Below are 13,304 nucleotides of genomic sequence, written 5' to 3'. Positions count from 1 at the left end.
TGTATTTTTATAAGACATAACCCCTTCAGGTCAGCCCTCCATGAAACAACGTACTCCTCTACAAATCAGCGGCCTTTCTCCATTAACTAATAGTTAATTATTAATTAACTACAATAGTAAAATACAAGGCATATAAATGTGCTGAGAAAATCATCGATCTATTCTAAAGAGATGTATTTATCATGAGGCCATATATAAAGGAAATTACATGCATTATAGATCTATTTAATCTGAAAAATTAGAACATTAATATGATCAAGTTATCAAGATTTAACAATCCCTCTTAACTTGATAATATAAATGAGAGAAACATATCCAAAAACATTTTTAAGGATAGACTTGTACTCTGTATCTATCTTATTCTTCCAAGCATGCAGTATCATGGTACACATGATACTTTGTCATATTACTAAGCTTGTAATATGAATTATCACTAATACTTGTGATAATAGTATTACATATAATGCAATGCACTAGATAAAATTCAGAGAATGATTAAATTCTTCCTATATCCAAATTGTAACTCATAGGCACTAACAAGCCTATATCACAATATGATCCTAAATTAAGATCTACCAATATATAAGATAAAATTTGGAGAATGATTAAATTCTTCCTTTATTCAAATTGTGACTATGAATAGACATAGAAATTTCTATAACACAATATGATCTTTAATTCATCCAGATCTGCCAGTAGTTCCCTACTATTATGGAACATTATATTAGAGATACTCATCTCATATAATGTTTATTTATTATCACAAAGATTGTCGCCTCTTTAGATAATAAACACAAATGGTGAAGCCCATAACAATCAATAGCCTAACAATAATAATTTAACACAAAATTATATTATGAATAATCAAAGAATACAAATGAGTTATATTTCAACCATACCATGTCCTTTTCTGAAGTGATCTATCTTCACTCAAGAGAGAGGTTTGGTAAGAATATTTATTGTCTGATCTATAGTAAAAATGTATCTTAACTTGATAGTATTCTTTTCGATCATATCTCTTACATAATGGTAATGAATTTCAATATGCTTGGATCTATGATGAAAAACTAGATTCACAAAAATCTTGGTGCAACATTGATTATCGCAATGAATGATAATGGGATTCATGGCTTGAGAAAATAATCCCACAAGTAACTTTCTAAGCCAAATTGCTTCTCAAGAAGCCATTGCAGTTGCAATTTATTCATCTTTTGTGGAACTCTATGTTGTTGATGCTTTCTTTTATTATATCCATGATATCATCATTGAGCCTAAACTGAAATAACATCCTAAAGTGTCTTTCCTATAAGTAACACTTCCAGCCCAATCTGAGTCTGTGAATCCATGTAAGTCCAAGTCAACTTTCTCATACTTGAGCCCAAGGTTAAGAGTGGCTTGTAAGTATCTCATAATGTGTTTGACTGCAACCAAGTGAATCTCCTTTGGCTCACACATAAATTGAGTTAAGGCATTAATAACATAGGCATTAACAACATAGAAAATATCAAGTCTTGTATTTACCAAGTACATAAGAGACCCAATCATCTATCTATAAAGAGTAGAATCTATGGAGGTGTTGAGTTGTTATTTTGCATGATGCTTAATGGCAGGAATCCTTTCGAACTCCTCTCTTGAAAAGCTGATCTAGGATCAACTCCAAGGTTCTAGGTGATCTTGTGACCTACTAGAATCCACTTAATTAAAGATAAATGTATTTATTCACAAAGAGGCCTTTTTTGGTTCGAACCAATTTTGGATAAGATGATTAATTTTCTTATTGTTTCAAAATTAACCACACAAAGAAAAGATATGTTTTTTTTTTGGTCTTTTCTGTTTATAATGAATGCAATCTAACAATACAACTATATGAATTCCTAATTTAACCAAGCATTTAGCAAAGAAAATAACTTAGATAAGGTAACAAGAGATGAAAGTAAATAGCATGAAAGGGAAATTCCTTACCCTAGTAACATCTACAAGAAAATACCAATAATTCCTTGAAAATAAATAAAAAATATAATAAACAAATATAAATATCAAGGGATACATCCATATACCTAGATGCTTGAGTCCTCCCTTCATTTTTCCTACTATGTATTCATTGTCTTCCACTTTCACTTACCTATCCATTCACTTCCCTTTTTCCACTTGCACTCTACACTAGGGGCAAGTTCCAATCCATATTGTTCTTCCTTACCTATCTTCTATATTCCATCTATCGTCCATTGTTATTCCCATCTTTGATCTTGACTTACACTTTCCATTTTCTCTTGTGCTTTATCCATACAAACTGTCTATACATATCCTTTCATCCTTCCATCTTACTGTTCATTATCCATACATTATCCTATATACTTCCTATATTCTTCCTATGTTTGATCTTGACATGTCATCCCTATCCTATAGTCCTTGTCATGTTCATGTTCATGCATCCATTTTCCATCCATATGCATACATATTCCCATCCTTTTTTTTAAATGTTCATTCATATCTTTTCCATCCATAATCCTACGCACGTCTATCCTTCTTCTATATACCCTTGATCTTGGTTATCTCCTTTCATTTCATCCACTTCTTATCACGCATTTCCTTCATATCCTTCATATCATTATCCCTTTTCCATTCATATTCTTCATATCATTATCCCTTTTCCATCCATGTCCTTCATATAATTATTCCTCTTTTATATCCTTCGTTTCATTATCCCTTTTTCATGCCTTCCTTCATTCCACTTTCATACCCATGCTCATAATCAATACCATAACAAAAATACTCATACATGCTTAAGAAGAGCACATGCCTTCTCTTCCTCCATATGCGAGCTTTCATACCATCTGTCCATTTTTCATGCAATCCTTCCCCACCATTATTTCCTTCCATTTTCATATCCTTGGAATGGGGCATTGTTGGTCACTCCTTTGAAATATGGTTCTAGGTTCTCCAGTATCTGACACTATAATCCGTTGATCATCCATATTATTCCTCCATTCATATATCTACCCAACCTTCCTATCCATTTACAAATACCATGGCTCTCCCTTGTCATTGGTCTCCATCCATTCTATTCCACATTCATTCACTTCTATTCATTCATTCATATCAAATTCAATCTAAATCTTCCACATTCAATCCATTTTATTCCACAATCATTCAATCAATTCATCTCTCTCCATTCTATCTATTCATTCATATCAAATGTCTCCCAATATATTCAATTAATTCATTTATCCTCTAATCTCATCATATTCTCTTCTTCCAATCACTTCATTTTCATAATCAATTCCTTCATTCTATTTGCATCTACCTTGATAAAATTTCTAGTCTTCCATTCAACACATTTTCCTCTAACAGGATATTTATTATTTTCATTCCTTCCATTCCAATTCACTTCATTCATTATCCTATCTTATCTTATTCATATTCTCACCACACTGAGCTTCCATCCATAAAACCAACCTCATCAAATAGTGATTGCAAACAAGCTTACACAAATTCACATTTAGACTCATGATTTGAGAACATCATTCCTTTTACTGTCATTGCCAGCAACCCATCACAAATATCTCATTTCAATTCAATCAATCAATCAGTTTTTGCCTTACAGGATGAATCCTTCCTACACAGGCTTAACAAATTTAACAAATTTATCAAGTTTATGGCAAGCATGGTGAATTGAATGATTACTTAGTCATAATGTCTTTTTTTTAATTTTATCTTTGTGAGTCAGTGATAGCCTTCCCCAGTGTGCCTCGATCTTCCATATCTTGCTATCATTTGAACGGCTTATCCTGATTACACATGTTATTTTGCAATATGATCTATTTTCATGATTCTTTAATACATCTATGTGAGTTTCAAGTTATGTTAATGCATTGCTCACTGAGGGCAATAGGTTAGCACACTTTCCACCAAGCTCCTTAAAAAGACTTTGGGTGTGCCCAGACCTCTCCAGTGTGTATATGTCATTTGTTCCCTCATGACTCTGAAACCTGCATCTATTTTGTTAAGAGTCTAATATACGCAAAGGAATCTTGTCATCTATGCTTCTATAGCATTTGGTGCATAACTCCTCTTGCAATATTAAAATACGGTTTGCTCTCCATATGAACACAATTGAATCTCTTGCATTCATGTAGTTAAGTTGCATTTAGATTATCATTTTCCATCATCCTATTTTTCTTCTTTCCTTCCCTTCTTTTCGTTCCAAGACCTTTTCACGAAAATTGCCCAAATTTGTATTTCTTGCACAATTTTCGTGAGGGGGCATCAGAATTCTCCTCCCTTCTCTGGGGCAACCTACATTTTATTTTCTTTGATATGATGTCGTCTCGACATCACATCAAAGAGGGGCAAAATGTATACACTAAAAATTGTCCCGAATGACTTTATTAATTTAATTAATAATAGTCCCATTCTTCTACTTATTTAATTAAATTATTTTAATTAAATAAGTCCATTTTTGCCTAAGTATTTAAATTTAATTTAAATACTTCCTAGCCTTAATGTGTTAATTTAATTAACACATGATTCTCCATTTATTTCTTTTTTAAATAAATGTTATTTATTTAAAATCCTCCATTTCCTATTAATTTCTTCTAGACCTAAATTAAATTAAATTTTATTTAATTTAATTTTTATCCTAATCTTTATTCAAACTGCCTAGAAGTATGTGCATTCACATGAGTTTGCATTTCTTTTTAAGCACATGTTGTCTACACCAAAGGAATCTTCTACACACATGCCATCTCATCAGTCTTATCTATCTATCTAGAATGTGAGATAAGATGCTTAGTTGTCGATTCTTATCCTTATCTCTTGTGCTTAGTTGTCAATCCCTATCCTTATCTCTCAGTGATTTCTAAGCACATTCTAGATGCTTCCTCCATCCACTTTAATAGACATCTTGTCTCAAGCATTGGACAGGTCCATGAGATACACACACACAAGAAGAATGGCCTGATACTGGCTAGGATAGGAGTCATTCGAAGTCCATCATTGCATCATCATTCTGTCATTTTGAGTTTTCATATCATCTAGTCTAGGCACATATTCCATTTGCATTCACACATTCAAGAGATTCATCCACTGTTGTGTTCCTAAGAGCATACCGAACATACACTCCATTTGTTCTGAATCATAGTTTGAGGTTTGCATAATCTTGGTTACAATTTTATGCAACACAATCCTCTTCATCTTCTTCATCCTCTTCAACTTCTTTAGGAATGTTTTCTATGACTAAAGGAATAGGAATAACCTTACTTTGTACTTTCTATCTTCTAGTCCTTTTAATTGGAGTCTTAGCCTTTTTTCTCTTAGGAGTTAATACAGAGGCTTCTTCTTCTTGAATCTATAGGGACACCTCTTGTGCTTTCTCTTCAGGTCCCTATCCCTATTCTAGTGGTGGCACTAGTGGATTATCTTGAGCTTGAGTGGCTTCTTATCCATGGGTTGCCTCTTGGGCTTGAGTCCCTTCAATTTCAAGCTCAGCTCGTTGCAGAGAAACTCTTTTCATTTTATTATTTCCTTTATGTGCCTTGAAGTATCCAACTTCCTTATCATGTTGATACACCATTTCTAGCCTAATTAGATATTGGGATGTGAATATTGCTATTGTAAATTTTTCCCCTCTTCCCTTTACCTGGTGGGCTATGACCTGTAAGATAATTTTTCAGGCATCGGGTCCAACTTGAATAGCTTCTTAATCTATTTCTTTATCAATTGGATAATATGCCTCACCCTATAATTGATAGTTGTATTTCTTCTCTATCAATTTCTACATTCATGATCTGTCCATCATATATATTATCTTGAGTATACATGGGATCCAAGACCTCTTTAGTGTCTTGTTGAACTACCTTCAATGGGACCTTAATTTTTAAGGGACTACCTAGTAAATAAAGAGCCATCGTACAATAATCCCTTATCTAGATATTGTAGTCATCTACTACATTCATCCAATGATCCTCTATGGCATCTTCATGTCTAAATTGCTTGTCTACCAAGTATTTAACTCTACCAATATTGTCAAAACATGGACAAGGGGACTTATAATCTTCCAAGGGATACTGATCCCATTCTGACTCAAATGTCATGATATCATTCTTCTGCTTGGCACCAAATGGACATATGGTGATGGGCCATACCCAGGTCTTCTTATGTTGTTTCCTTACTCTATCATATGCAGATGAGAGTTGTTGTGCAATCTTTAGCAAAATGAATCTATCACATGGATATCTAGGGAGCTTTGTAGGATTTACAATTGTACCAACTACTCTTAAGTAGGTGAATTTCTTGAATTAGATGTAGTAGGTGCATATTTTTGTAATCCTTGCTGCTACCTCTACTGACATATTTTTTGCATAATTACCTTCAATAAATCAAATGATTACAAAAATGAAAGCATCATTCACTATCATGTATTCTTTACTCTAATCAGATAGCCTTTTCTTCACTAGCTGGGGGTGTTGGAAATATTCAAGATATGATAAGTTACTAAGAGGGGAGGGGTGAATCAGTAACTTCAAAACTTTAAAACAATTCAACACTTTAACCATATATACTATTCACCATTCATTCATCTAATCTACTACATATATGAGAGATCAAACATTCATAACACATGTACACAATGATTTGGTAACCTAGAAACCTTCCAAATAGAAAGTAAAATTGGGGTAGGGATGATACCCACAAAACTTCAATACTGCAGTATAAAGTTGGCCTGTTAAGGCTTACATTGACCTCTTCTGATGATCTACCTTGTTAGGAGCACAAGGACTACTAGGTCCACCTTGTTAGAGGATTTTACAAACATACAATGAAGTATGCACTTGGTTAAGAGATTTACAAAAGACTGTTAAGTCTACCTTGTTAAAGGATTTAGAAACTGGTTCACCTATTAGGATGAAATAGTAAATTTGACTTACAACTTGATTTCTAATTAGATCTTGGAAGTATAGATCACCTTCTATGATTGATGAATCTTTTACTATTCCTTTTTGACCTTGCTGAGTATTCTACTCTACTACTAATTCGCATTTTCACTTCTAAAAACATTACATATCTCTCTTGATACTCTCATGCATGCATTGTAAATGATATAATACATTACATATATATCATTCCACTAATTATAATTGCAAGGTCGGCCAAAACACAAGTGAATAAAATATTACTAAGTCAGCCAAACAATAGAAAACTTAGGTTCTTCAAGCTAACTTGGTAACCTTCTGATACTCAGTATCCACTGCATTACTCGGCATCGTCATGCACTCGGTAGAAGTAGAAGCTTAGTCCATACTAACCACATAACATAGCTTGGAACTTGGTAACCATTAGAGACTTGGTAGATATAGTGTCACTCGATAAAAATTGAATCCTTCATTTACCTTGATTTCACTCAGTAAACACTACACTTCCATCACTTGGTAAACATTGGCTTCCATCATACAAACTGATGACTTGGTAGACACTATGAAGCTTGGTGAACAATGTAGACTTGGTACATACTTCTAGACTTCACATTCACTCGGTAGCTTCAGGAATGCTCGGTGTGAACTACTTAAGTGATGAACCTATAAGGTAACCACTGAATGCTTGGTATGCACTGTAGACTAAGTGATGAGCTCAATAATCATTCATAGTTGAATAAGTGTTGTTACTAATGACAAATACAATATAATGCCAACAATCTCCCCCTTTGGCATTAGTGACAAAATACTTATAAGCCAAAACATATGAACATAACCTGACTCACTGAATTTTGGTTTTTCAAAATTGATCTTTGTAGAATTGCTGCATATACATTTCTATATATCTTCTTGATGACTTATAATGTATATACAAAGATACTTATGTACAAGTGTTAACTCCCCCTTTCACTTATACTAATAACTTTCCCCATTTATTATGTTGAATCTCTCCCCCTTTTTGACAATAATGCCAAAGGACTATATATATAGTTTATATGGTTATACCAAAGTGAGATAGAAAATCTTGATGTACCTTAAGGATGGTGGAAAAAGTACTATCCTAGGTCTATTGCAAAATTTGACAGGTGGAGAGAGCAATTTGAACTTCTGCTGATAATTGAATCATGTGATCAGCCACTAAGAAGTTTTGATTTTGGATCAATGTTTTGCAATGAGCAATATGTTTCTACATTGTATCCATGATAGGAAGGATCATGTTCTGGATTTCTATTAGTGTAGACTGGATCCTTGCTTCCTCTCTCAATAGTTCTACCTACACGTATACAAGATATCTAATTTTGGTGTGATGAGAGATTCTGGAGTAGGAGTCCAACTTTAGCGTAGATGCACTTGATTGCATATCAATGTCAATCTTATTTAGCTTATCCTTTATTTCTTTAGTAAAACTAGAAACATCACAAAGTTTGGCAAAAAGTGATGTTGCATTATTAAAAGAATTTTCAAAATTACCCAAAAGTGTGGATAATTCAACTTGCTTGATTGCTATTTGTATGCGTGAATATGCGGCCTCTGCTAACACACACACTTCAACATGGTCTTTATTTGCGGATTTATCCCGGAATGAACATTGGATTGTTCATCCAAAAATCAGCCTACAAAGCGACTTTTTGCCTTCTATCTAAAGGGAATTGCTTGTCAGATATCCTTAGATTCGAGGTGTTTAACTAACCAGACCCTATAAGAATGAAGGATTTGAATGCAATTTAAGCTATATGAATGTGCAAGTAATCTAGATGAAGTGCAAGAAATTAATCTAAGAAATAAAAGACATTAAACTAAAAATGTATGCATTATTAAGCTAGATGAATTTAAACTAAGAATGCAAGATGTATGTAAAAATATGAGTAAATGTGAGTATGAATTCCAACAGCGATTCGATGCAAATTCTCCAAATTCATCCTCTCAAAATGAAGAGATGAGGGTCTCTTAAATAGACTTTCCTAGAATCCATCAACGGTTGAGATCGATTTCAATCAATGGTCAGGATTAAAGGTGAAGTTCAGTCATAAAGGGAGATTCCCAAATTAAAGGGAGTTAACAGATTTAATTTGAGTAAAATAAGGAGTTAACTGATTCAATTTGAGTAGAAAAAGGAGTTAACTCATTTAACTCATTTTTTATCAATAGTGAACTAGAAATTTTCCTTTTTGAACTAAAGAGAGATTTTGGTGAAATATTTCATTTAATAAAATGAGATATGCTCTCATAATTACCTTTTCTATTTAATTAAATAATCTTTTAATTAATTTAGAGGCACTTTTCTTATTTAATTAAATAACTTCATTTAATTAATTAGGAATGGCTTCCCATTTAATTAAATAATTTTGTTTAATTAATTAGAAGTAAGTTCTCCATTTAATTAAATAATTTCGTTTAATTAATTAGAAATACATTTCCCATTTAATTAAATAATTACATTTAATTAATCAAGATAAGCATATTTATTAAATTAAATAAATTTAATTCCATAGTACATTAGCCTTAGGAGATAATTTAATTTAATAAAGTATAAATACTTTAAATTAAATTATAATTAAATCAAATAGGTTTAATGCAACTAATATGAGTACGTACTATAGGAATTAAATTATAAGCATGATGTATACAGATTAGGGTTTTCTGCATATAACAATTAAATCAAGTAGCGAATAGCAGAATAAGAATTGCCTATTAGAATAGGACTTTAGGATTGATCAGAAATAGACCAGAATTGGTTGAGATGGCAATAAGCCAATTTTGGGGTATTACATTTTGCCCCTCTTTGAATGAATGTGTGAGCAACACGTTCAATTCAAAGAAAATCAGAAAGCATGATGCAAAGATGAGATTGGTTCTGAAGTTGATGACACGGAGACCAATTGATAAGCTTTTAAGGACTATCTCTAGAACAAAGCTTAATCCTAAGGAATCCAAGTAGAGCACTTAGATACTTAAGATTGATAGCATTTAAAAGACTATCTTCGGAACGAAGCGTAATCTTTAAGGATCCAGATAAAACATCTAGATACCTAAAATTGATAGTATTTAGAAGATTATCTCCAGAACAGAGCTTAACCTTTAAGGATCTAGATAGAACACCTGGATACCTAAGATTGATAGCATTTAGAAGACTATCTCCATAATGGAGCTTAACCTTCAAAGATCCAGATAGAACACCTAGATACCTAAAATTGATAGTATTTAGAAGATTATCTCCAGAACGGAGCTTAACCTTCAAGGATCCAGATAGAACACCTAGATACCTAAGATTGATAAAAGATAACAAGGTCCAATCATGAGTCATAGAATCATCCCCAGAACGAGGCTTGATCCTCAGGAGTCAAGGTTTAGACTACCCCAATACCTGTCTATCGAACTCTGAGAAGAGTTTTTATAAGGTTGATCAATTGATGAAAAGATAAGATAGATGGCAAAGATGCCAAATAGAAGGGAACAAGATGCCCCGAGTGATGAGATGCCCCAAGTGATGAGAACATAAGATGGGAACTAGATGCCCTGATCATTAAGTATTTAATGATGTAATCATCCTGCTTCAAATTTAAGCCCAAAAATGGATCTAGAACATTCCAATTAGCCAAGGGTGTGATTTTTGCTCAAATTTGAGCACTTTGAAAAATTTGGTCAACACCTATATAAGGGCTCGAAGGGTCATTTTCAATTCATTTGTGCTTTTTTCTTGTAGTGATTTTGAGCTCTGATAGAGACATGGCACTAAACATGAGATATCATTGTTTTGAGTGTTCCAAATGACACAGTTGATCAGCAGACTATGGAGCACCGGTGAGTCATCGATTTCCCATCTTCGTACTTTTGTTTTCATGCATTTCGAGATCATTTATTGCATATTTTAGCATTTTTTTTTAGGGGTCAAATCTTTCTTCACACGAGATAGATCTCTTCTCGTGCGAAGATCTTCTTTCTTCGCGTGAAGATTCAAGGTTGTCTGTTTCTTCATGCGCGGCGATGAGGATCTTCGTGCGGGAGGCATTTGGTTTCGTGCAAAGAAAGAGATTCTTTGTGTGAGTCGATTCAATTTTTGCAAAAAATATTCTTTTCTCACACGAGCAACTCTTTTTTTCGCGAATGAGTGATTCTTCACACGAAGAAAGAATGTCTTCACGTGAAACTATATAATTTCGTGCGAGATTTCATCAATGTCGTACGAAATTCCATGACAGTTTTGACTTTCACACTTAAAAATTGCATTTTATTTCATTTTGATGCATCGTTTTGACTTGATACTGATTGTTTATTTGTCATTTTTTGTTGTCCGTGCAGGAGGTCTTTGGAGACGTTGCATTTAGTTCAAACTATCTGCCATATGTAGAGTTATTGCAGAGTCTGGATGACGTAGATTGGGCACACATTGCCCGATTGGGTTTGTCCTCTCTATGTCGTATTCCAGTCGTGATGGTGAATCACGGCTTACTCACAGCTTTGGTGGAGCATTTCCATTTGGAGACAAACACCTTCCACTTGCCGATGGGCGAGATGACCATCACTCTGGAGGACATCTAGAGGATTCTGAGGATTCCTTTCCACGGCACGCGAGTCATCTATGATACAGTGCCTCGAGTAGGGATAGAGGCATTATCAGTTGTGTTCGGGAGAGAGCTACTGAGGGCTGGGATGAGCTCATGCATACCTATGGACTGACACACAGGCTGGCATCTATGCTAGCTATATTCCTAAGTTGTTTCTTATGTCCTGACAGAGGACAGCATGGTTTGGAGTGTGGGTGGGGGGTCATGCTCCGTAGGATGGTTGAGGCACCCGAGATCTTTGGGTGGGGTTAGTGCATGTTGGCCCATCTTTTTCATGAGATGCATGAAGTTGTCTTCCACGAGAAGAAGACCATGGCAGTGGGAGTATATGTGCTACAGATCTGGGCTTTGGATCATCTCCCTATATGTAGGCTAATTTTTGAGGATGCCCGAGAGCCCATGGAGCCCTATATTTGCAAATATTGAGGGCATATTACCCAAGCCCACCTGGGTAAGATAGAGCAGTGGAGGATACGTCTTGATGACCTATGTCTATTGTATGGTGACTTTGGCAAGAGATAGAGGACTGGGATGATGCTCCCAGAGAGTTACCGTGGATGTTTAGTTCTTGACCACTAGTGGGCAGGACGACATCTGTTATGAAGAGATTTGTGATCTCTCAAGTGTGGCGGCAGTATGGCCGACCATAGGATATTTTGCCTGAGTTCTGCACCTATGCCAGGTTGCAAAAGGACATCGAGCAAGGGTGGTCAGCATGGATGGATCTAGGATGATCCATGATAGACATCTACAGCCTAGCTGTAGTTCAGTGGGATTACCTACTAGCAATAGCAGATGCCAGGATGACACCTGCATATCAAGCATTTTTTATTAGCCATCCATTCCCACGTTTTACAGATCTAGTGGGGATGGTAGGTCAAGTAGTGGAGACAAAGACATAGGCACCCCAATAGTAGCAGGCACAGCCACAGCCTCCAATTCAACCACAACAACAGTCACAAGTTCGACATCAGGTTCAGCAGATGCAAATTCCCCCATTTTAGATGGGATCAAACCTAGGTGCCGAGGGTAGTGGGAGTGGATAGAGTTGACGCCACAGGCAGAGGACAGAGGAGGAGGCCCATCAGTAGGAGGCTCCACAGTAGTAGGTGCCACCACAGCCGCAAGCACCACCACAGCAGCAGGCACCTGAGATGTTAGATGAGGATATGTCAGATCAGCCGACAGGTGGGGTGCAGGATGCGGTACAGAGGTATCGAGAGTGAGTTCGTGCAGCCTTCTGACAGTTGGGAGAGTTGTAGATTGTAGTAGCAGTCCGGGGTGCCCAACTAGTGGAGAGACAATGAGAGACAAATCATCAAAGGGAGTGCATGGAGACTGCAGAGCAGAGGCTGGAGCTGGTGTAGGATGAGATCTGCTTCTAGTCTGTTCAAGCTGCATATTACTATGCTGCATACACCAGCACCGTGCCAAATGAGACATTATAGGTTCAACGATTCTCTTAGTACGCGCGAGAGTCTAGAGGCACATGACCTCCTGTCAGGCCAAATATGCCACCACCACCTCCGCTACCTGCTACCCTTGCTTCTCCTAGAGGTGAGGGTTCGGGATAGAGTTAAACGCTCTGTGCCTAATTTTTTTATTTTGATCCCTGGCTATGTATCGATTGGTGTGCCAGCACCACATGTATCATTTTTTATCGATTGCGCTCGAGTAGCACCCATTTTTTGTACTAACCCATTCTTTTGATATATATACGAGATTTTGAGCTGAGTATTCCTATGTACATGTCATTGTCTGTTTTGTT

This window comes from Cupressus sempervirens, chromosome 9, assembly GCF_028749045.1.
Source record: "Cupressus sempervirens isolate cs-2001-9-10 chromosome 9, ASM2874904v1, whole genome shotgun sequence".
NCBI classification, from domain to species: Eukaryota; Viridiplantae; Streptophyta; class Pinopsida; order Cupressales; family Cupressaceae; genus Cupressus; species Cupressus sempervirens.
This window is presented reverse-complemented; position numbering follows the sequence as displayed.